Below are 25,177 nucleotides of genomic sequence, written 5' to 3' on the forward strand. Positions count from 1 at the left end.
GTTATTTTGAAAGCAATAACCCTATTTCCAAGAGGGAAAAACACAAGATGTATCACCTCTTTCATTTCTAAATAATCCCAAGAATCGTTCTATTATGTAGCTCTTATATAAAATGAATTTATCGAATCAACATTTTGCAAGCTGTCATAATATCTCGAGAGCATCAGTGACATTTTTAATATAATGAAATATTTGAACAAAGGTTTGCAATTGCATGACACTGCTAATTTAATATCGGCAGAATTTGGTGTTTGAACGACTCGTTTATTGCAAGTAGCATAACTTTACATCGGTGCACAACAGCAGTTGAAAGATGCTAACTTAGCTCAATTTGTGTGCAATATTCCTTTCGATGCTTGAGGTTATCCGATTCATATTTCCATTATATGAATAAGAATTGCTCAGTTCGTCATGTAGCTACTTAGATGTTTCACTAGGACGATCCATAAAATATCGCGCCGTAATCGGTTTTTAGAAAATATGGTAGTTTAAATCACAATCAATATTGACAGGCAAAAGGTACCTAAGCCGAAATCGACTTTAAGCTCCTTCTTTGTTACACCATTTAGTGACTTGAATAGTTAGAAGGGGGTTATTGGCAGGTTGTTGACCGGGAAATTGTTATGCTGATAGAGTCTAGGGTATTGGGTCCTTTTCAAGCATAGCGTTTCAATTTGCTTAAACTGTGTTATTCCAATTTTACTCCAGTATGGAGGACATTGCCTTAATCTCCCACATACGGGAGTGTAGATTACAAATGGAGTCACCCATTCAGGTAGACCCGGAGTGTGCATTTCAAATGGGTCTACCTGAATGGGTGACTCTGTTTGTAATATACACCCCTTTGTGAGAGATTAAGGTCGTGCTTTCCATAGGGGTGCAGTGATTTTAACCTTAACTGGAATAGACAAATACCATCAAGAAGGTAAAGTGGGTGGGCGATTTGGCATGGGTGTTTTTTGTTATACTTTCTTCGTTGACAACTATAGCTTTATTAAAGAACTTTTATAACTATAACTATTGGCGTATTTCACAAATATAAACAAAATCACTCAATGGTAAGTACAATGTTCTTGCAATCATACAAAAATATATGACTCTAAATTGAGTCTATATATTTTGGCAATGGTTAAGTAGCCTATTTGCATCAAGACTACCCAGTTCAAAATTGCCTCTTCAAAACCGTTCGAGCGCTTACAAACAACGAAGTACGCAATTAAATCTGTTTTAGTAATTTGGTTGATTGCTTGTTTGTTTAATGGTTTGTTTGTTTGTTTTTCGCTCAGGCTCTAGACTGGGTGATATTACATTCAGTAAAGACCTTGTCCTTTGAACCGAAATTGACTGCTTTGAAACGAAGTAGGCAAATGCATTTGCTTCGGCCTCATTTAAATGATTTTACAGGATAGTATCTAATGGATCTGCAGGCTACTAAAAAGTAACCTCACTCCCCATTACAAAATCATAAAACTGTATTCAGTAGTGTTTGACAGGGAATAGATGAAACGATTTATTGTTGTTAATAAGTTATGTACGTTTTACAAAAGTGTTGTTGTTTCAGCCGTCTTTACAACATAACTCAAGAACCACAGGGCCTACAAAATAATATCTGTGATATTTGACATCTTCTACACACTCGCTATGGTATGATCAATGTAATTTTTGCCAATGCTCACTACCATTCGCAAGATGCTGTGAACTATCAAACAGTTTATAATAGTTGCTAACCTTAAATTGATATCCTAGATGTGACCTCACATAAACCATTCAATGTAGATATATCAAGTGAATCGGTATGGCATATTTTTCCCGAAGTCAATAATTTACAACCTTTTAATACCTCTTTTAACAAGCACTCAATTGCTTTAAGAGCCTATAGCTTGAACAAAACAGTCTTTTAGTGTTGAAATTTCCTTAAACTTTTATGGTATATTGTAAAACTCTCATTTATGTATTTGCAAAATTATGAATATTAATAAAGGTCAACGTTTTTAAAATTTAGAGCAAAATTCTAGAAGTGTTTTAATAATTCTACGTATATTATAATGATCAGTTTTGAGATGGAATGACACTGTTCATCATTGTTTATTTAACTTCATTTAATGACAAAAGCATTCTGACATTTATATGCATAATATATTTAGCCCGAAGTAATTTCAATTTTCAAGAGAACAATTAGAAGATTACTTTAAATATTTCTTTTTTTTTCATAAAAAGATATTACCTTAACTTATGTAGTCATCTTCGACTTTTTTTTTATAAATATGTATTTTTAAATACGCACGTGACCACCTACGCGCTACCATACCAGTTTGTAAACAGGAAGTCTGGAAGAGCGACCATCGGCACGGGGGATGGTCTTCCTGTATATTCAAATGCAAAAACGGTAAAGTGATATCAGATTGTACAGCAAAGCTCTCTATTTTTTCAACTTTGTGATATTATTATTAACATTTATGTCGATAAATATTTGTTGTGTCAAAATGTTGGTTTCATAACATATCCAAAATTTAGAATCCCCAAAAGTGCAATAACTAGGCTACTTGGTATGGCTCGCCATGTGTCACAATATTTATTGAAACCATAATATACGATTTCGGTCCAATTTTAATTTATTATAATCTTGCCTGTTTAACTTTGGTGTTCTATTAGGAAATATTTAGTCATAAATTCCAAATTGTTCTGTTATTCTACAAGCGGAATGAATTTGACTGATTTCAATTAGGTGGAAGTTGGGACATGTATAAACATTTCCAACATGCCGAAATGTCAGGTTTGAAAAAAAAAGAGATTTTGAAATTTGTCATCAAAATTAACTTGGTTGTATTTGACCAACAAAAAACTGCTTGATTTAAAGTTCAAACGTACGACCTTACACACACCCTATCCATTAATGCGTGACATTTAAGGTCCTGATCTTAAATTTATTTAGTGTTGGTATTTATTTGGCAGTCCCAAAAGTAGCACAAGAACATGATCTTCAGCGATCTAAATCTGGGACATGACAGAAAGTGATTGGTTCTTTGCTCATGGGCGTACTACACCAATTCATTTCTCATTTACTCTAATGGTGGATAGTTCCGGCCCGGAGTTCCGGCAGAAATGTAAGCTAGTGGGTTTTGGATTATGTGTTGGTAGCCCATGGGAGCGGTGTGTTTAGTGGTGGTGATAATATGTTGTGTTTGATATGCACATAAGGTATTGATTTAGGATTAAGCTAGCATGCAATTTTGGCAATATTCACTCTAAAAAGATGACTCAATTGGGTAAAAATCTTTGAAGAATGATTATGAAGGGCCAATTGATTGACCATATTGATTCATGCAGCTTTGCGGATTTCACGAGTCATTAATGTAGAATAAAATAGATAGTACAGTGGTTTCCTGGAAGGAAGGGGTGGCGATATCGTACAGGAATTCAAGTACTAATATCGACGTAGGCCATTTATTACGACAGGCTAAGTTGAACTTAGCATTAGATTCAGAGAGCATTTATTTTCAATTGTTGCAATTTCGTTGGACACACACACAAACACACCCCCACCCACTCCCCTCCCACCACACAAACCCACCCCACACACCCCACACCCCCTCCATCCTCTACTTACACCACGATTCTTATTGGAGTCCAGCATTATATGTGTATAAAATAGGCCGATGGTTCTTTCGGGGGTATATTACTTATCACACCATTCTTGTGGGGTACAAAAACACAACACTGCTTGTTTGTGGGGAACGGCTTTGCACACAGACCCTTGCCCCTATGAGGTACCTCTAAAATAGCATTTCCGGGTGTCTCAGGCCTTATGGGGTCCTATATATTAGCTTTTTTTTTTCATTATGTGAACCATGATTCATAACCCTGTCGGGATGTAGACGGTTTCTATTGTTCTAAACAATGGAACGCGTTTCAACCGCCATCAACCGGTGGTCAACCGGTCAACCGACGGTCGAGTTTTGAAGCCGCCCCTTATGTATTAGTTTGAGAATAAAATGCAAGCCAACACACCATTGCCCACCTTCAGTCCTTCACACACTCTTACTCTGACGCTGTCACATTATATTGAGACTACCAGCAAGTTAAAGATGTTGAAATCATATTATAACAACCTGGAGGTTAAGGGACACCTAGAACAGAATAATGCGTCGCAATTTTCAATACTAATATCGTTTGAAATGGTAGACGAAGTATATAATAACAACGGTTTGCAAATGAGTTGGGAATAATTTGGGGATTGCTATGGGGTCTGACCATTTTGTGTTCTTTTGAGATTGCCTACAAGTCGTTTCTGTCATTCTACTTATCACTTGGCATATTAGGGTTTAGACAGGGCATTAAATGAGTGTATAGATTGGCTCGCGTTTAAAGATACTGACGTTGCCACGTGAGCCATATATTATAATCGCGTTTTGGCACGACGACAATTCTGGTTTTATTATATTGATTTGAGCAATGCCTTCGTTGTTTTCTTCTCAAATTTCATCTTCCTTTAGATTTTTTTATTTCATCTTCCTTTAGAAATTCTTGTTTTAAATCTCAGGAAATTAGATTGAAATAACAAGAAGCTGCCATAACCAACTCGCCCAAGTAAAACAACCCATATATGCCATTACATATTAGTTACATGTCAAAACTATCGCAAGGGGAATTGCAGGTACCGTTCTTTTAAATATCAAACTAATCAACTTAATCAAAACAAACGTTAAACTAAGATTCTTGCAGACCACTGTGTCTGACCATTTTCTATTGAGATTGGCTGCAGTCGTTTCTGTCATTCTATTTATTACTTGGCATATCAGATTGGCTCGCGATTAAAGATCGGAGTGGCTGCGTGAACGTTTATCTAATAAGATGTCGACGTCACAACATGTCTGTGCTATCGTGCTTTTGATTTTAAAATGCTTTCTTTTTAATTTTTCATTCACTTCTTACTTTTAAATTTTCTAAATTATATCAATGAATAATAAATGAAAAATCCAATGGGTACATTAACGAAACCACTCTAACATGATAACCCAGATCCGTCATTAAATTATGTTACATAATGAAACAATTATTGTCTGGGGCATGCCAGTTAATATCAAACTGTTGGAAGGAAAGGGTGAATACACTGGAATCGGGTGTTGGTGTAACGACATTTCTGGCATCATTCTTTTGATTTTAATAATGTTTTTGAGGTTTTCTTTTCAAATTTAAACAAATCATTTTGCCCAATATTGTTTTCAAATCTACTCGCAACCACTTTCTTATTACTCGTGTGCACCCCTTCAACCATGTTGTTCCTAAGCTGATGTGAATCAATGATTGGCCCATGTGGTTGTCTTTTATAGTGCCTTGGTGCCTATATAAGTGCTTGACATATACATATGTCACTCCTTATGGGGTATTGTTCACTCTAGCATTTTATATACAAATATTCTTATTGCCAGTTAGTAGTTGGCATATAGCAGAGGTACTACAGGGCTAAACGCTTTGCACCCTTGATACACCCTTTATAAGCCCTTTCTCTAACTCGATATCTAAACGTTTCATGTTAAACGTTTTGTGTGTGCTGGGAAGGTATGCACAATAACTTGTCCTGTTCAATTTCTTATATCTTCCTTCTTTTTCGTTGACCCTTTTACAAACAACGCCGCGCCGTATAGGTCTTTCTTTCCTTAATTCTTATTTACTCTTTTGTTCCTTTGTATTATCAGTCGTTTCATTGTAATCTGCTTTTATAGCTTTTATCATTGGATTTAATATAACGCTCTACTTTTATGAACCCTGTTTGAGACGGACATGTGGTGGCGCTGAATAAGCTTCTTATTTCTATTCACAACAGCGAACCTTATTCACAATTTTGACTGGCCAACCTTCTGACTAGCGAACCTTCTGACTAGTGGACCTTCATACTAGCGGACCTTTATGATAAATTTTGGATTTTTAGCGCATTTTTTCCAGATGATAGAGAACGTGCTGTATTTTCGCTGTCACCGGTGAATCATCTGAATCAGATCACATTAACTAGGCTGGTTGCAGCCAAACGGCGCAAACCTATCTGCCCTTACATTGTAACATCCACCAATCTGTGCAGCTCCTCAAATTCCATTGGGTGGAGGATTTTTTTGATAACCAAACAAATAATCACCGGTTTTGAAAGCAGTAGGAAATCTAAGATCCCGGAGAAAACCTTGTCGTGAAAAGTGTCGTACAGCTGTCGTACGGCTGGGGCTTGAACCCGGGACTCGCTCCCACTTTGGACCTATCGAACCCCTTTTGCGGACTAGCGAACCGGGTACACGTTGAACACGGCGCCTTCCAACAATGAACAATAAGGGGTTTCGCTACCTATTACAAAACAATATCTAAATTAACGACAAAATTGGGTTGATTGTTACAAATATTTACCGTTTTAACTCTCTGCATAGGATGAATATTATTTGAACACAATAAGATACGTGAGAGTAAAGGAGCCGTCTAAATGCAAACACTTTAACAACATTGTTGACATTTTTGTTGATGAAACTGATTGGAAATATGGTTGGGTGGAGCAGTGATGGATTGGTGAGTTAGTTTAGTGAATAATATATTGACATTGCTCAACACCAAAGATAACTATCACCTTTTATAACCATTATTTTAACATAATGTTTTTAAATCACAACCATTAAGAGGGTATTTGCATGTCAAAACATGTACTCTGTGTTTATGTACTACTTGCAGATACTATGTATGTACGACGGTAATGTACTTCTTCCAGTTCCTTCATGTTCCAGAAAATATTCCCTTTTATATTTATTTTATAATTTCCTTTCACACATAGCCCACACCCATGTCAAAAATAAATATTAATACACTCGCAAAATACATACACACATAAAACAAACCCAAAACGAAATACACCAAAATAGAGAAGTGTGTACGTGCAAACATAGCATTCGGTTGAAGGATGTTACTTACTCTCCTGATACGTCATTGAAAACCTCGAAGCAATTCGAAATCTTGTCAACTTATTCATGCAAAATATATTTCATTGCTGGGCTGGAGATGGTGTAACTAAAAAACCTGCATCGACTGAGGGTAATTATTGTTTGAGTGACACAAGGACGATATCGCTACGAGAATTGCTAAATTGCGTCTACTGATGTGTGATGATACGATCATAATCCTACAGGCAGTAATCTATCTTGTGCAATTACAGTTGGATTTAGTTTGAGGGACGTTTTATCCCATTAGGCAAGCAAAGAAGCAAACATACAAATAGTTAAAATACATACTTGTAAACTCCTATTGAGCACCATGATAGTTCGCCATACGCAGATACGCAGTACGCATTTATACATTTATCAATGGCAAAAGTGCCTAGCTTTCTGAGATAATCGGATAAAGCATTGTTCAGTCCGCATAAACTTGTAATACCACGCACACTACTAGCACACAAGTAAAGGACATTATATAGTTTGTCCTTTATCGAGTTATTCTTAGTCAGTGGCTGTAGTTTAGCTTGTAAACGCTGAATTTATTAGTTCCTGCATATCGTCTATCACACGCTAGAGGATATGGTCCGCGTCGTTATGCAACACGCTTGTCGAGGTGCGCAATAGTAGCGGGTTGTAAGCGTAGTGCGTAATACGCCACGCAGTACGCGCAACTGAATTTGTAAGCAGGAATTTGTAAAACAGCGCCGGCATTCACTACTCAAAACATTAGACCTGCCTGTCGTCTATTACACGGTAGAGGATAGTAAATACAAAAAAATCATATCGTTTATTCTCTAATTACACTTTTTTAAATTGCAGAGACAAACAACTGCATTGAGTGAGAATAAGAGACACATTGCAATTGAGTTGTGTTGTTGAATATAATAGTTCAGGATCCTGAACTGAATAACACAATCATGAATGCGCTGAATTTCCAGATACCGATTAGCATAATAGACACACATTTACATACATGGCAAAAACTGGACCTTGAACAAAATTGAGGGCGCAATTTTTGTGCAATCTCACAATGCCTCCTCTTTCAAATCAAACTGTATCAAGTATAGATTAAAGTGAACCAATTATCTTATCCGGTTACCATTATTATGTTGATTTGATGAATGTATCCCAGGTTTTATTTTCAAATTTAAACAAGCCATTTTTCCTAATATTGTTTTCAAACCGCAGGAAATTAGATTGACAAAACGATGAGCTCAGCCGGATATCGAACTTGCCCATGTAATTACATGACAAAGCTATCGCAATCGGAATTCAAGTTATACGTCTCTTTTTTTAATATCACTTGATAAAAAAAACCCGTTTAAACTAATATTACTGAGAACGTTACAAATGTTGAAATTATCTATCAGCAATTTTGTGTTGAAATGAGACTTACAAGTTTAATAAAACTAAATGACAATAACTGACATGTTTTGGTTATTCTGTGCATACTATGAATAATCAAAAAGAGTTGTTTAGAATGGCATTGTTTAGGATATTTCCAATTTCACGCATTTGATAGCTCAAATTCAACCACAAATGTCAACCGTGTAGTATCTCTTCCACCAATGACAGAATGTCTACTTATTACCGTGCTTATAAAGGAAACACTTAACAGCTATGGTTAATGTAGGTCAGAGGATGAGTATGATTGGTAACGTGGTGATATTGATACTGTGTGAAAGCATGCCGTGCATCTACAACATACCTTTATCATAACAATCGGATGCTTTTAATAAGTATTCGCTATTGTGTGACGTCTATTGCATTCCGGGTGTAGCTAATAGTCAAGGTTTTCAGAGCCTTGTATAATGACGCAGCTTGTCCCATGGGTTGTACATGTAGAGCGATTACTTCAAGCGGATGAGAACACCCGAGACTACAGCTCTTGTATAGACGGTACCCGCTTATCTATCGCACCACTCTATTTAGAGTCGGTAATATAAGTTGGAACTTAATTGGAATGTTGTCAATGATTTATGGGATTTAACCCTATCGCCAGTAATGTTTTTGCAACATGTTTCGAGCTCGAATATTCGAACGAGGTTAAGCCAGTATATAAGATTTATAACCAATAAAGAAGATTTAGCGTACAGATATATCAGTTAATTAAGCTTGATTACCTACTTTTAGGCAGGAAACAAACAAACATGTCAAATATTTTTAAGTTTCATCTTATTTATATCTAATCATTATATCCAATGCAATCAAAGCATTATGTACATAATACAATCAGATCCATTTCCTTACTGGTTTATCATGCCAATTGGTTGAAATAATTCATGTGCTTTCATTGACGTTGTTTTGCTGAATGCCCATCAGTCTCTTAGCATGCATAGTCACACACCTTCTCCTAAGTGCTGATGGTGGGTATGTTCAATGAATGGCGAATAAGTCGATTCAATTTAATACGACCTTCTTGTTTTCTGACGAGTTTGCAACATCTTTTCATATCATACATTAGTATTTTTACACGCTTTAGCATTCCAACAATGAGCAATGGGAAATAGAAACAAATTAGTTGGAACTTCCAATTGACCATCGATGCTTGGTCGATCCTTATTATTTATGAAATCAGGTAATTAACAATTATTAACTGTGATAACATATAAATCTTTGCCTGTATGGATATTAAAAAGTATAAATTTAGCATTAATTCTGATTAACTAGTTGTTAGTTCATTAACAACAAGCATCGAAGCAGCATCGACCGTTGATCCAAATATTACCATTTGATATTTAATACCAGCAATGTGGAAAAAAGAAATAATGTAGTGCCAAAATAATGTACTCTTTTACTGAAGGAGCAAAGTTTAACAAGTTATAACTCCGCTTATGGATATCGTTTGAAGTCAAATGATATATCATTGTAAAGCTTATGATATTTATTTTCTAAACACGGAAGAAAACAAGCGTTGCGACCTGGACGGTCACATATAGCAATACAATATCTAAATTAACGACAATATTAGTTAAATTGGTGCAAATATTGATTGTTCAACATCTCTGCAAAGGTTCACATTGTTTGAACACATGAGATACCGGAGAGATAACCTAAAAGAGCAGTCTAAAAGTAAATACATTATTAATATACGAGGTCATTCAAAATGTTCTACCTCCACCTTCATATCTCAGTTTCTACAACTAATAGCCGTGTTATATTTTCCGTGATTATAACCTAGTATCTTATCTAGCTTTTGAACAAATTTAATGTCAATGTCTTTTTCATCTAAAGATTAAGAACAACAATTTTGTAAAAGAGTATTATAAAGTAGCCAAAAATCACTTTTATGTGATTTTCTCAATAATTGTTGTTTTCTTACACCAAATCTGTATTCTATTTAGATTCCCTATTGTCTTGCCTTTTACGTTATGTATACTTTTATATGTCTTGGGTGAATAAAATATATTTTATGGAACTTTTACTTGTCAAAGAGTGCACAGCGGCCTTAAAACTTATAAAAGTGGATTGTTACTAAAACTAAGATCAGGTCAAGACTTGTATGTTCAATAGGGTGTAACTATAATGGCGTCACAGAATACTGTACATACATTTGTAGTTTTTGCACACATAGAACAACCACAATGAACCACAATCTACAATAATAAAACCCTACATGAAGGATTGCTAGCACTAAAATTAGAACACTACATTTAAATGCCTCAAATTAAACACTTGCTTAATTTAAATATCTTATCGAATCGTACTTCTGCGTGTATTTTAGATTAAGCTGTTCTCTTGTTTGCATATTTTCTTATTTCTTATTACTGATATTGTTCCCACATATCCGTAGCTCATATTTCTAAATTTTGAATTTTAGCATGCAAAAAACAAACAGGCCGCCCTGCAAACATGTCGGTTCCTGAATGTAAAGCATACCCATCGTATTCCTTATACGCGCCGGTGTCAAATTCGGCATCGATCCTGCGAAACTTCATAAACTGTCAACTTCAGTAATATCAATCTGGTAAACGCACCAACTTCAGTAATATCACTCTGGTAAAAGCACCAAAGTTAACAGCTATGTTGAATATAACCGTAATGAACCTCAATATGGTTAGCCTCATTTCACTGAAATTTGCCACGGGTGAATTTAGCGCTAAAGATGTGGAATAAGTGTATAAACCTTGGATGCCTTAATTTCCCTAAATCTGGGTTTTCGTTAGTAAATGGCTGTCAACACATTAGTTAGTGGTTCAAATTCCATCATTAAATACGCTGTAAAAATATTGATTCCAAATGGCATTTCGTACTAAACAAAATAAAGGCTCACTTTTTCTTAGTTTAAAGCACATGACTTTCATTTTGGTCTCCACTGCAAAATAATTTATTTGTTTCCACTTAAAAATAAGTTTTATTAAACGATCACCGAATTTCTAGACGTATTTAACGTGTTTGCGTTTTAGGTTCTTTACCCACCTGATTAAATAATAATTCCTCAACCAATTTGTTATTTTTAGCTAACGGACGAAGAATTCTTATTCCTCTAAAAGATTGAAAAAAAAATAGTCAGCACATGTAGCATATAGAAACATCATAAAACATTTTGATGTTATTCGTTGCTGTAGATTTGCCTCGACTGGATGTTGGTTTCCGTTCTTTGTGGGTAGCTCGAATACAGACGAGATGCTTTAACAATACCGAATTTACATAATCCACAATTATATTCTGTTTGACAATCCATTCATTCGTACAATTTATTTCTTCAATAAAGGAACAAGCGTAACATTGCCATTAACCCTGATTCACCAGGGTTACTTTGGTTGAATGTGTCCTCTCTGTAGCCCTGGCCCGGCGAAGTACGCAATTGATGTCGGTTTTAGTATTTTGTATGGTTGTTTGTTTTTATTCTTATTTCTGTTTCTTTCTTTTTTACTGTGGTTCATACTAAATCGAAATCCTACCTTTCAAAGGAATTACACATCATTTTAACAACAACCTGTATCGGAAACGTAGAAATATAAAGTGAATCAAAATTACATATTACCACTGAAGTCTTGAACCTTGAACAAATCTGTATTTTAATGCTTTAAACTTATACTTTATACTTTCATGGTCTCTCGCCTGATATGGTTTGAAAATGCGCAGTTCAAAAGTTTGAATATCAAAATGAAAAAGTCCCCTGGGGTTGTTTAATCAACAATTCAATTGGGTTAAAGCTTACAAAAAAGGCGTGACATATCTCATACATATATGCGTGACAAATGTACTGGTGTTAAATTTATTTAGTTATATTTATTTGGCAGTCCCAATGGTAGTACATGAACATGATCTTTAGCGGTATAAGTCAGAGAAATGATTATAAGTAATGGTTTCTTTGCTCATGGGCGCACTGCACCAAATTATTCCTCATTTACTCTAATGGTGGATAGTTCCGGCCCAGAGTTCCGGCAGAAATGTAAGCTAATAAAGATTTAGAACATGTTTTGGCGTTCCACGGAAGCTTGTTCTTTAGTGACGGTAGTAGTTTCCTAAACATATGCGAATTTTTTGCAAATTGCCATTATGCGAGTATTTGAATACTCAACCCACCAGTTCAATTGTTACTATTGCGTTGCACATTCCCACAATGTTACTCAGAAAATCTTTACAATACTTGTTGGTTACTCATAACATGCCGGGCATATATGACATGCTCTTGAGCACGCATGCACAGAGGTTAAACTTGTTATGTTAAACATAACAAAAGCAGTAGTCGGTTCTCTACTGCTGCTCAAAGGTTACATAACCCGACATTACAGCTTCAAGTCTTAGTTAAGTCTTAGTTTCAGAAAAAAAAATCATACCGCCACATTGATACCTACCTACTCCAAACACTTTCTTCCGAGCGTTATCGTATTATTTTGAGAGCATACTCGTAAGTTAAAATTGTCTTTCTTGATATCGAAGTCAAAAAACAGCCCGGAAGTTAAGAAATACCAAGATGAGAATAATGCGTCGCAATTTTCAAGACTGATATCTTTTGAAATAATAGACGACGTATTTAGTAACAACGGCTGCAAACAAATTGTGGACATTTCCTAGCGCTGATTGCTATGTCTGACCATTTTGTGATCGTTTGAGATTGGTTACAAGTCGTTTCTGTCATTCTACTTATCACTATTAAAGATACTGGAATGGCTACGTGAACCATTTATGTAATCGGGTGTTGACGTGACAACAATTCTGGCTTTTCGATAAGATTTCTTATTTCATTCACTTTTAACTTTCTCAATTTTTCACAAGATTCATTTTAAATTGAAATCAGGAAATTAAATTAAACATCAACAAGGTACTTAAATCCCCATAACATGTTAACCCAGATATGTCATTACTGTTATATTAGAAGATTACCACAAGCGCCATTCCAGTTAACAATCATCTTAAATATCAATCTATTCGAAACAAAATTAATGTTAGGGACGCACCATTATATATTATCGGGGGAGGGCTAGGGAGTTTTTTGCCCACTAGTGAGAAACAAAAATAAGACTTTGCCCACTAGTGAGATGAAAAAAAATGAAATTTGCCTCACTGATATGTAAAAAATTCCCTATACTCTATAAAGGTATGTATTAAAATTAATAAAATAAAAAAAAGGCGAAGGCGGCGAAAAATATTGCTCCCAAAGGCATCGAAAAAATTCTGTCTGACCCTAACTCCCTAGCCACCCATAATATCTATTAGTGCGTCCCTTACTGAAGATCCAACCGGTTTATTGGGAACTATGACACTATTCAATGTAAATGTGTCATTCAGCATTTATGTCTAACAATGTAAATATATGTTAAAATTAAAACCATATTATACCACTTGCTGAGGAGAACGCCCTCAATTTGTTTTTTAAATTCTGGTTTTTACAATATATTTAGTAAACAAATATACTCTGCAAAAATCAAGTGAAGAAAGTTGTTGTTTTTTTGTTGTTGTTGTTTTTTGATAACCAAACAACTAGTCACCGATTTTGAAAGCAGTGGGAAATCTGAGATCCCGGAAAAAAACCTGCGAGACCGAGCATGGATCGGGATAAACCAAGTGTCGTACAAATCTTGGGCACGACCGGGGCTTGAACCCGGGACTCAGTGGTGCAAGGCGAGGGAACAACCGCTAGGGAACAACCACTGCGCCAAATCGCTCCCACTTTGGACCTATCGAACCCCTTTTGCGGACTAACGAACCGGGTACACATTGAACACGGCGCATTCCAACAATGAACAGTAAGGGGTTCGCCACCTATTACAAAACAATATCTAAATTAACGACAAAATTGAGTTGATTGGTACAAATATTTACCGTTTTAACTCTCTGCATAGGATGAATATTGTTTGAACACAATAAGATTTTGTTGTTGTTGATGAAACTGATTGGAAATATGGTTGGGTGGAGCAGTGATGGATAGGTGTGTTAGTTTAGTGAATGATATATTGACATTGCTCAACACCAAAGATAACTATCACCTTTTATAACCATTATTTTAACACAATGTTTTTAAATCACAAGCATTAAGAGGGTATTTGCATGTCAAAACATATAATCTGTGTTTATGTACTACTTGCAGATACTATGTATGTACGACGGCAATGTACTTCTTCCAGTTCCGGCATGTTCCAGAAAATATTCCCATTTATATTTATTTTATAATTTCCTTTCACACATAGCCCACACCCATGTCTAAAATAAATATTAATACACTCGCAAAATACATACACACATAAAACAACCCCCCAAAAAAAAAAATACACCAAAACAGAAAGTGTGTACGTGCAAACATAACATTCGGTTGAAGGATGTTACTTACTCTCTTGATACGTCATTGAAAACCTCGAAGCAATCGAAATCTTGTCAACTTATTCATGCAAAATATATTTCATTGCTGTGCTGGAGATGGTGTAACTAAAAAACCTGCAGCGACTGAGGGTAATTATTGTTTGAGTGACACAAGGACGATATCGCTACGAGTATTGCTATATTGGGTCTACTGGTGTGTGATGATATGATCATAATCCTACAGGCAGTAATCTATCTTGTGCAATTACAGTTGGATTTAGTTTGAGGGACGTTTTATCCCATTAGGCAAGCAAAGAAGCAAACATACAAATAGTTAAAATACATACTTGTAAACTCCTACTGAGCACCATGATAGTTCGCCATACGCAGATACGCAGTACGCATTTATACATTTATCAATGGCAAAAGTGCCTAGCTTTCTGAGATAATCGGATAAAACATTGTTCAGTCCGCATAAACTTGTAATATCACGCACACTATTAGCACACAAGTAAAGGGCATTATATAGTTTTTCCTTTGTGGAGTTATTCTTAGTCAGTGGCTGTAGTTTAGCTTGTAAGCTCTGAATTTTATTAGTTCCTGCATGTCGTCTATCACACGGTACAGGTTATGGTCCGCGTCGTTACGCATCACGCTTGTCGAGGTGCGCAATAGCTGCGAGAAAGTAGCGTTGTAAGCGTAGTGTGTAACAAGCTACGCAGTGCGCGCAACTGAATTTGTATACAGGAATTTGTAAAACAGCGCCGGCATCCACTACTCAAAATATTAGATCTGCCTGTCGTCTATCACATGGTAGAGGACAATAAAAGCAAAAATTCCTATCGTTTATTCTCTAATTACACTTATTTAAATTGCAGAGACAAACAACTGCCCTGAGTGAGAATAAGAGACACATTGCTATTGAACTGTGTTGTTGAATATAGTTCAGGATCATGAACTGAATCACAAAATCATGAATGCGCTGAATTTTCAGACACCGAGTATAGTATAATGGCAAAAACTGGACCTTGAACAAAGTTGTCCAGAGGACGCAATTTTTTTGCAATCTCAAAATGCCTCCTCTTTCAAATCAAACTGTAAAAAGTATAGATTAACGTGAACCATTTATGTTATCCAGTTAGCACCATTGATTGTTGATTGGATGAATGTTTTCTAGGTTTTATTTTCAAATTTAAACAAGCTGTTTTTCCTAATATTGTTTTCAAATCTCAGGAAATTAGATTGACAAAACGATGACTATCGCAATAGAAATTCAAGTTATACGTCTCTTTTTTTAATATCACTTGAAAAAAAAAACCGTTTAAACTAATATTACTGAAAACGTTACAAATGTTGAAATTATCTATCAGAAATGAGACTTACAAGTTTAATAAAACTAAATGACAATAACTGACATGTTTTGGTTATTCTGTGCATACTATAAATAATCAAACAGAGTTGTTTAAAATGGCATTGTTTAAGATATTTCCAATTTCACGCATTTGATAGCTCAAATTCAACCACAAATGTCAACCGTGTAGTATCTCTTCCACCAATGACAGAATGTCTACTTATTATCGTGCTTATAAAGGAAACACTTAACAGCTATGGTTAATGTAGGTCAGAGGATGAGTATAATATTGGTAACGTGGTGATATCGATACTGTGTGAAAGCATGCCGTGCATCTACAACATACCTTTATCATAACAATCAGATGCTTTATATATTTTCGCTCAATTGTGTGACGTCTATTGCATTCCGGGTGTAGCTAATAGTCAAGGCTTTCAGAGCCTTGTATAATGACTCAGCTTGTCCCATGGGCTGTGCATGTAGAGCGATTACTTCAAGCGGATGAGAACATCCGAGACTACAGCTCTAGTATAGACGGTACCCGCTAATCTATCGCACTACTCTATTTAGAGTCTGTAATACAAGTTGGACATTAATTGGAATGTTGTCAATGATTTATGGGATTTAACCCTATCGCCAGTAATGTTTTTGCAACATGTTTTGAGTTCGAATATTCGAACGAGGTTAAGCCAGTATATAAGATTTATAACCAATAAAGAAGATTTAGCGTACAGATATATCAATTAATTATAATGAAAACTTTACCAAGAAAATGGACAAATACTATGCGTGTGCAGCGGTATGTGTGGGGACACTGCTATCTTGACTCTGTGACTACAAGGTTATGCACTTTCAGTTTGGCACATTCCATTGTCGGTATAGGGATGGATGATGTGGTAAACATACATGCACCATGCACACACAATATAAATAGAGCAAGTTTATCTAGCATTGAAGTTTACAAATACATTTTAATATCTATAATTACATTTCCATCCACTTTAGCGTGATAAACATGAAAAGGATAGTACTGGCATAAAATTGCCATTAATATGATTAATCAGTTACAAAGAATAATCATCAAAAATTACAAATTTAAGTATTTTTCTTTATGCTTATTATATCTGAGACAAAGGTACAAAACTTCTCTCATGCAGTATAGGCCTGCATATTATTTAAAAATAGCCTAGAGAGCACACTATAGCATTTACGAGGCACACATAGTTGTTTCAAGTATTATAAGTTTTGTCAAGTTATGATATAGAGGACAACTCATAAACTTAAGCATGATGATCACAAAACAGATGATTTAAAATCCGAGTCTCATTGCAGAATTTTAGTTTTCAAGCATGGGATTATAAATTCATTCATCAAAAATAGCCTAGAGAGCACACTATATCATTTACTAGGCACACATAGTGGTTTCAAGTATTATAAGTTTTGTCAAGTTATATGCTGATATAGAGGACAACTCATAAACTTAAGCATGATGATCACAAAACAGATGATTTAAAATCCGAGTCTCATTGCAGAATTTTAGTTTTCAAGCATGGGATTATAAATTCATGCGACCGCATGTTGTTTTATTGTGTCCTTTCATGTTGCAATTACTGCACGTTACTTGCCATTTTGGTTTGATCTTTTTATCATCAAGTGAATGCAGCCTGTGTTGTTTGGCCATTATTTGCCGCAATGATGAGTAAAGTCCAAAGTTAGTTGATCTTTTATACCACTTTGTCACTAAGTCATTTAACTTTTCCAAACCCTGTTGACAAAAGTGAGAAATGTTCCCATGAAGTCTCATCATTTGGGGCACATGACATGCCAGAATGTGCATATATGGTGTTATGTCAGTGCTAGTATATGTCTCATAATAAAGAGTTACCCATTCCTTCGCATCTTTTTCGAACTCATTTATCTGCGCATCGGAAAGGGTGTGGTCCATTTTATCGAGCAGAATAGGGAAGTCGTGCCATAATTTCTTTAAGTTTTCTAATTTTGGGTGTGAGGGGATCAGATAATCTAAATCAATAACGCGTTGGAGTTTACGATGTTCTGGGCCTCTGAAAGGGCGATTTTGTATTTTTGATCTTTGATAAAAACTTCCAGTCATATATCTTAACGGTGTCACGTATGAAATTATGAAAACGCATGTGGTTTTCACACTTATCTAATTTTGTATTTGTAGTTACCTTTGTATTAACGTTGTCCTGGGTTTGGATATATGCTAAAAGGTGGTTTAAAAGTTGATCTCCTATTCTCAGACAGAGATGAAGAGTATCGGGTATAACTCTATAGACCGGTACAGATGAGAATAACGGCTCTTCAACACAATTGAACTTTGTTTTGTCTGAAGCTTTTTTCTTTTAATTTGAAAATATCTCCTCAAGAGTTCTTGCACCCTGTGTTGTGTCTGTTACTGACCAGTTCTTGGTCATGTCAAACCTTTCAGACTTCTCACATCGACACCATATGCATGAATATTTGCTAGCAAAGCCACCGACCCCATGATCTGATTCAAAATTTCAAATCTCCACCAAGGTATTTTTCAACCTTGATGAATTGTCCGTTCACTTCAATTTCTGACAATTCTTCAAATTCTTTAATCAATTCACGGAGGCTATTTTTGAGTGATTTGTTGTTTTCAGGACATTTAGTGATAGCGAGTAGATAATTTCCATGTTCAGACATACATTTTGCTTCGTCTATAATACAAAAGGCCACATTTACAAAGCTTTGCTTACAGGTAATATTTGTCCCATCACCACTTAATTTGATCTTTACAGTACCATTTTCTACTATGTGTGCTCTTTCAGGCTCTGATAATTTTCTTTTGAGACACTCGTTCAAACTAGTGTAAACGCCTGGGTACTCGTTATCCGTGCTATCGATGATATCAATTGATTCATTTAAGAATTTTCGTCTTTGTTTTACTTGATTTGATCTAGGGAGCATCTTCCCACGTTTTGACCGAGCAATACCGTGATATCCCCTATCAGGTATATTGAAATTATCAACTATATACAAGAGCTCATCGATATCATCATCCGTACATTTTCCGGTTTCATTAGCAGTCTCTTCGTTCTCCAAACAAAGCATTACTTCTTCACCAGTGTCATCTTGGAAGATAACTTTGATCGGTTTCAAACTAGGCCCACTCATCTCCTGATGACACGCCCTGAAAGGCATTATATCTAGGCCTAAATGTAGTTTTTAAGTAAAATTGATCAATTAAAGGCAATTTCATTACAATTTCCAAAAATAATAACTTTTGGCCTGATAATTTTACTAAGCATAAATATTTGTCTGCATACTTTGTTTATGTAAAATTGGTTTTAAATTAATGCATTAAATTGCATGACTTACCCAGAAAACTAAGGTGAAAATCAAAGCAGCCTGAGTCTCATCCTATGTGATATAGGCCTACATATAATAGCTGCACATCTTGTACACGCCACGTGTATGGTAAGCATCCCTATACTGGGTTGTTCCACACACAGTCCATTCTGATGACGTCACCGATTTTAGCTCAACGCAGAGGCTAAGGCCGATTGGAAGACAGTTTTCAAACTAAAAAAACCATACTTCTGCTTATTCGATAGGAATGAGGTTTATATCATAAATTGGAGAATTTCAGTGACATATCAATGCACTTTGCCCCAAAATTCTACGACCTTTCGTTTTCATAAACCAAATAAAGATAACTGTCCGACCCAGATATTTTGAAGCCAATTGGGAAATACTCCATTAGGAAGTTGTCAGACATGAACTTTTCAAGTTAAAAAAACCAGATAATTTGTTCAGCTACATAAATCATATGAAGTTCATTGACTTGATGAAAAAAGGTCCTTTTCAATGGTGTTTGCCCCAGATTTATACTATGAGTAGATCCAAAGATATGAGCTATGGAAGTAAAACAGAGAGGGTTTGACCAATGCTTAAGAGGCCGTGCAGTGGTGTGCGTGAGCAGATGTCGCGAAGTTTTCATTATGGGAGTGTGATTACCTACTTTTAGGCAGGAAATAAACAAACATGTCAAATATTTTGTAAGTTTCATCTTATTTATATCTAATCATTATATCATGTCCAATGCAATCAAAGCATTATCTACATAATGCAATCAGATGCATTTCCTTGCTGGTTTATCATGCCAATTGTGTGAAATAATTCATGTGCTTTCATTAACGTTGTTTTGCTGAATGCCCATCAGTCTCTTAGCATGCATAGTCACACACCTTCTCCTAAGTGGTGATGGTGGGTATGTTGAATAAATAATTCGATTCAATTAAATACGTCCATCTTGTTTTCTGACGAGTTTGCAACATCTTTTCATATCATACATTACTATTTTTGCACGTTTTAGCATTCCAACAATGAGCAATTCAAATATACGACGTCAGCACATATTACAACACAATATCTAAATTAACGACAACATTAGTTAAATTGGTGCAAATATTGATTGTTCAACATCCCTGCAAAGGTTGACATTGTTTGAACATGTGAGATACCGGAGAGATAACCTAAAAGAGCAGTCTAAAAGTAAATACGTTATTAATATACGAGGGTCATTCAAAATGCTCTACCGCCACCCTCATATCTCAGGTTCTGCAACTATTACTAGTAGCCTTTTTATATTTTCCATGATAATAACCTAGTACCTTATCTAGCTTTTTACCTATTTAAGCAAATTAAAAATGATATCAGGATTCAACGCCGCGGAAATGGAGAAATTATGTACATATATCTACAAGGAAGACATATTAGTAGACCAATTTGATGTGTCCATAAGATACCCCTCGGTCACTTCAGATGCTCAGCAATATATCGCAAATGTTTCACTCCAACAAAATCCCTTGCCTTTTTGCAAAGAAACGACAAGGGCAGATAAGAGATGTAAGAGCTGTAATCAAATTTTATGCTTTTCTTTAAAATGTCCAAAAGACATTTATACAGAAATTGTCTGTATTAAAACAAAACAAGGAGGTAGCACTTCAATGGAGCTGTCCACCTAGACGAAAATTTAACTTATTTACCTCCCTGAAAGTTCTTTCCTTCGAATTAAATATCAAGTTATGAATGGATTTCAGTCAAACTACTCAAGGGTGTTGAATTACTCGATGTTCACGTAATGTGAGGTAAGAACCGAGAGTTGTCACATTTTCTTGTGAGATTTGAACAAAGTGCAACATTGACCACTTTTAATTTCAGTGGCCATTATTTCAAGGATTTTCTTGGTAAAATGACGACTTAGGTACACGATAACAATACATATTCTATAGTTAGGCATATTATTTTTTATTTATTTTTTATTTATTTACTAGCTAAAATACATCAAAAATACACATACAGAGCATGTCATAAAATATAGGAGTCCAGCTCCAACATAGTCATTTTTGGTCTATTTCTGATTTTGTGCCGATTGGCGTGTGTGAAATTTAAAAGTTGTTTGTTTCCTTTTATGGTTAATATCTCAAAATATAGGGATAAAAGTAAAACACTAAAAGAATTAAAAAAATTTTCCGATGTACCAAATGTAATAATTGTTGGGTTTTTTACACCAAATCTGTATTCCATTCAGATTTTTTTACTGCCTTGTCTTTTAAAAATGTATACTTCTATATGCGTGAACAATTAAACAATACTTGTATGTTCAATATAATTTACCTATAATGGCGTCACAGAATACTGTACATACATTTGTAGTTTTTGCACACAACAAGGACAACCACAATGAACCACAATTTACAATAATTAAACCCTACATGAGGGATTGCTACTAAAACTAGAAGAATACATTTATATGCCTCAAATTAATCAAAATCGCTTGTTTAATTTGAATATCGAATCTTACTTCTACGTGTATTTTAGATTAAACTGTTCTCTTGTTTACATATGTTCTTATTTCTTATTACTGGTGTTGTTCACACATATCCGTAGCTCCTATTTCTGATTTGTGAATTTTAGCGTGCAAAAAACAAACAGGCCGCCCTGCAAACATGTCGGTTCCTGAATGTAAAGCATACCCATCGTATTCCTAATACACGCCGGTGTCAAATTCGGCATCGATCCTGCGAAACTTCATAAACTGTCAACTTCAGTAATATCAATCTGGTAAAAACACAAACTTCAGTAACATCACTCTGGTAAAAGCACCAAAGTTAGCAGCTATGTCGAATATAACCGTAATGAACCTCAATATGGTTAGCCTCATTTCACTGAAATTTGCCACGGGTGAATTTAGAGATAAAAATGTGGAATAAGTGTATAAACCTATCTTGGATGCCTTAATTTCCCGAAATCCACTTCAAAATAAGTTTTATTAAACGATCACCGAATTTCTAGACGTATTTAACGTGTTTGTGTTTTAGATTCTTTACCCACCTGATTAAATAATAATTCCTTATTGTTTTAGGGACGAAGAATTCTTATTCCTCTAAAAGATTGAACAAAAATAGTCAGCGCAAATATATATATGGAGGTATCATAAAACATTTTGATGTTGTTCATCGCTGCATATTTGCCTCGACTGCCCAGCAAACACAAAAACGTTTTAAATAAGTTATATTTTGGCTTTTGGTTTAGGTAAAAACGTTTTAATAACATTAAAATGTCGGGTTATATAAAGGTCATGATAACGTTTCAAAACGTTTTGTATGAAAACACATTACAACTATATTTTTAAATGTTTTCAAAAAATGTTATTGTAAACTATTTTTGCAAACATTTTTGTCAAATATTGTGTCAATACTTAAATAACATTATGTTAAAATATTTGAACCCAGCAAACACAGAAATGATCTTAAAATGTGTTTTTCAAAACCTTTTAATAACTGTAACGGGTACCAGAATGGTCTTAATAATAAGGGTGTGTTTTGAAATGTTAGGGATTAAGGTAATAATCATTATTTACCATGTTTATTATTTTGTTTATTTTGATTGTATCATTCTTAATCAATGTAGGTTTTTGGTTTCACATCAAATTATATTTCTATCTGTTGTGTAATTAATCGATCATCATCAAGTTAGGTTATTTTCCATCTTAATCATCATTGTCTTTAAAACTGTTTTTAATAGATCATGGTTTATCTTTAATTTGAATAGGTCATTCACCTCATTGAGTATGAAAATGTAGGCATCCTTTGATTATCAAGTTTATGAGTATTTCAAATATTTATGTCTTCATTGTTTATTGCCTTCCTTTGTTAGAAGTTTTAAGAGCACTTTAGCAATTGATTCCTTTTATGAGTGTTGTATTGTTATCCCAATAAGTTAAGTGTGGTGGAATTTATTTTCCACTTATCCAATTAACTTATCTTTTAGCTTGAGATTGTAGGTCATCTACTTATGAATAATTCATGAGAAAGTTTTATCTCTTTAGCAGGTTATGTATTGTTAAGATCTGTCATCAAGTAAATGCTTAGTTAAGGTTATTATTTATGCTGTTACAGAGATGGTCCTTAAGTTGGTTTTCAAGTGTTTTCCCCATATGAACTTGTCTTAGATAATTTTACCTCACTTCCATCTTAGCCACCAACTGATAAACATCAAATCTTCCATCTTAGCTGCCAACTTGTCAATATCAATTCAATCATCATCATATTATTATTGCATCAATCTTCATTGGTTCTATCATCATATATTAAAGCCGGAGCTTAACATCGTATATCTTCAAGTTTCCATCTGTGTGTCTATTTATTTTGTGTAACGGTATTGGACATTTATTATCGCCCGAGTAAGCCCCTGAATCCAGAAGTTGAACAAAAAGAAAATCACCCTAAAAATCTCTACTGTTACATTGGCGTCTTCAACGTGGGGCTAAGCTTGGCGATAACTATCTTCAACAAATTGGATCAGGGCACCCACGACCCTTGGAAGCATCATGATCTCTGGTATTATCTCACGGCTGGAAGCCTTGGAAGCTGAAATGAACTATCTTCGTCATCTCCATCACTCTAGACAGCGTTCATCTCCATCATATACAGGACCAACATATCTCGCCCATCAGATATCAGGACATGTTAAATGGTTCAATGTTAAGAATGGATATGGCTTCATCACCCGCGATGACACCAAAGAAGATGTATTTGTACATTGGCGTGGTATTACTAAGAACAATCCTGCAAAGGTTCAATCAAGTGTAGGCGATGGTGAGGCGGTTGTATTCGACGTTGTGCTCATTCCTGGAAGAACTCCTGAAGCCATTCACGTCACCGGCCCTGGAGGCATATGTGTTCTTGGAAGTAGCTATGCCATGGACAGACCATGTTTCAATCATAATGTACAGCATCAACCTGCTTGTGTTGCTTCTCATACGCAAACTGATCCAACTGATGAAAGTCATGCAATTGAGCCTGAATGTGAACATAGTGAATATGACTCTGAACCCGATCATGCTGATATTCATGATGATATGTTTGAGTATAACTCAGACGACTTTCCGTGTGATACTAGTGATGTTATGTCTGAAAACTCTGTACCTGATAACTTGCCGCCAGCTGATGATATTGTTCCCTTAGTTGACATTCCTGCTGAAGATCCATCACCTGTTCATGATGACTTGCCACCATCTGATGATAGTGCTTCCATACATGAAGTTGATACTATTTCTAAAGAATTACCTCATGAAGATCCATCATCTGAACCATCTAAATCTGATTCATGTAGTGACTCTGAACTGAATGTTGCTAAAATCCACATCAAACAATATTTTCATCATATTTTAAAGTGTCATAATTATACACGTACATAAATGTCGAGGACGCCATTTCCTCGCAGCAGAGTTGAAAGTATAGCTGTCACCCCTGAGTAACTTTATTATATTATGTTTTTCAGATAATGGTTCTTAATGCTTCATTTTATGATCATGATTAAGTTTGTTGTCTTCTGTGTGTACAACGTAAATTCTTAAATCATTATTTTAGAAGTGTTAATCATGTTTATATAGTTTCGCAATGAGTAAGTTTGAAGACGTGCACTTATTCAAACTTAGTTCCTCTTTCAAATTAAGAGTTGCGTTCCTCTTTTGCGATTCTGTTGTTTTGCTCATAAAAAATCTGAGTATGTCATGGCATTTTATTAATCATGTTATTGCTTTGAGTTTGAAGCCATTGTTTAC

At 35.2% G+C, this 25,177-nt stretch overlaps 1 protein-coding gene and 1 pseudogene across 1 annotated transcript in view; one reads left to right on the forward strand and one right to left on the reverse strand.

Moving 5' to 3' along the window:
- LOC140159274 (metabotropic glutamate receptor 8-like) overlaps positions 1 to 25,177 on the forward strand; it is a 182,525-nt gene that overhangs the window by 70,897 nt on the left and 86,451 nt on the right. The window lies entirely within an intron of this gene.
- LOC140158401 (uncharacterized) lies at positions 17,615 to 19,248 on the reverse strand (annotated as a pseudogene).

This window comes from Amphiura filiformis, chromosome 8 (assembly GCF_039555335.1).
Source record: "Amphiura filiformis chromosome 8, Afil_fr2py, whole genome shotgun sequence".
Taxonomy (NCBI): Eukaryota; Metazoa; Echinodermata; class Ophiuroidea; order Amphilepidida; family Amphiuridae; genus Amphiura; species Amphiura filiformis.